Source organism: Gekko japonicus, unplaced genomic scaffold (assembly GCF_001447785.1).
Source record: "Gekko japonicus isolate JY-2015 unplaced genomic scaffold, Gekko_japonicus_V1.1 scaffold260, whole genome shotgun sequence".
NCBI lineage: Eukaryota > Metazoa > Chordata > Lepidosauria > Squamata > Gekkonidae > Gekko > Gekko japonicus.
Window position 1 is genome coordinate 475024 of NW_015162483.1, and position 1995 is coordinate 477018.

Genomic DNA, 1995 nt, shown 5'->3' on the forward strand with positions numbered 1-1995 from the left:
CGGTAGCCTAAGGGGCCTTTCTCCAACACAACCAGCTCTTTTGGAGGAAGGCTTCAGACCTTCCTGAGCAGAGTGGCAGATGTCTATATACCTCTATATCTACATCTATATATAGATACAGATATATATCATGGTGACTGTCAACATCCACTGCAAGTGGTATGCTTTTGCCAGACACCTGCTTTCCTAGTATGTGTAGCAACTGAGTGCCAAATTGCACTTCTTTCTGTTTCTTTGCTACAGCTGTTTCTGATAAATGATGCTGAGTAGCATAGCAGTTGCATGCATACTCTTTCTCAATTCAGCCATGATAGGCATGATATAGAGCAAAATAATTGTATTAAGGGGCTGATCGGGGGGCATCAGCATGCAGCAGGAGGGCAGATGATATCAGGCTGGAAGGGCACAGACAAGAAAAATGTGAAGTTGCCCCTCCTCGGTTTTCGAGGTATGATACCATTACTGATAATCTCTGTTAATAATTTAGCTTCTTAAGGATATATCACATAAACAGTATATCAGGAAAAGATTTGTGGCTACTAAGAATTTTATCCTGCTTGATTTCATATTCTGAAGCATTCTTTCTTTTTGAAGGCTACTTTCCATTTTCTGAATAGCTAACAGGCAAAACCCCCAGAAATGATGCATTAGCTATTGCAAAGAAATATTATGAAGGAAAATACATATTTTATGTAGTATACATTGAAAATATTGTGAGATTCATCACTATGAATGAGTAGTCAGGAACTGGACAAAAACGTTTTTTTTAATGACTGCAGATCTCTCTCTCTCTCTCTCTCTCTCTTCATTTGCAGGGGTGAAAGCTGAAATAAGTGTTCTGCAGATGGTGGTGGCAGTAATAAAAGAAGGCAATTTGGTAGTTTGAATTTGGGTGACAGACACAGAGAGCTGTAAGTGTGCTGTAGGTGAAACACCTGGAGGTGTAGGGATATGCTCTCTCTCTCTCTCTCTTTGTCTGCAGATCTGAAAAGTTTGTTTACTTAGACCTTCTTGTATATTTGCCAGTAAAGAAAATATTACAGAAATACCATATCTCTATGATGTTGTGTGCTCATCTAAAAGAAGGTAAATTAGTTACTGTTTCCACTAGAACTCTCACCTCTCAGAAATGGGGAACATGTAACATTGGTGTCAGGGATGAGAGCCAATGTTTGAATTCCCACACTAGGACTTGGGAGTTGTTGTTGTTCAGTCGCACAGTTGAGTCTGACTCTTCGCGACCCCATGGACCAGATCACGCCAGGCCTTCCTGTCTTCCGCCGTCCTCTGAAGTTTGCTCAACTTCATGTTCGTTGCATCTATGACACTGTCTAACCATCTCATCCTTTGCCGTCCCCGTCTTCTTTGACCTTCAATCTTTCCCAGCATCAGGGTCTTCTCCAGTGAGGACTCCCTTCTCATTTGGTGGTCAAAGTATTTGAGCTTCAGTTTCATTATCTTGCCTTCCAGGGAACAGTCAGGGTTGATTTCTTTTAGGATTGACTGATTTGATCTTCTTGCAGTCCAAGGGACTCTCAAGAGTCTTCTCCAGCACCATAGTTCAAAAGAATCTATTCTTTTGCTCTCGGCCTTCCTTATAGTCCAACTCTCGCAGCCATACATGACTACTGGGAATACCATTGCTTTGACCATGCAGACTTTTGTTGGCAGGGTGATGTCTCTACTTTTTATCATGCTGTTTAGGTTCGCCATCACTTTCCTCCCAAGGAGCAGGTGTCTTTTAATTTTATGGCTGCAGTCACAGTCTGCAGTGATCTGGGATCCCAGGATCGTGAAGTCTGTCACTATTTCCGCGACTTCCCCTTCTATTTGCCAAGGAGTGATGGGGCTGGATGCCATGATCTTAGTTTTTTTGATGTTGAAATGTTTAAATGCCCCATTCAGCCATGAAACTAGTGAGGGTGACCTTGGGTCAGTCACTTTCAGCTGAACCTGTGTCAAATGACATATATTGCCCTGAGCTCATTGGGGAAC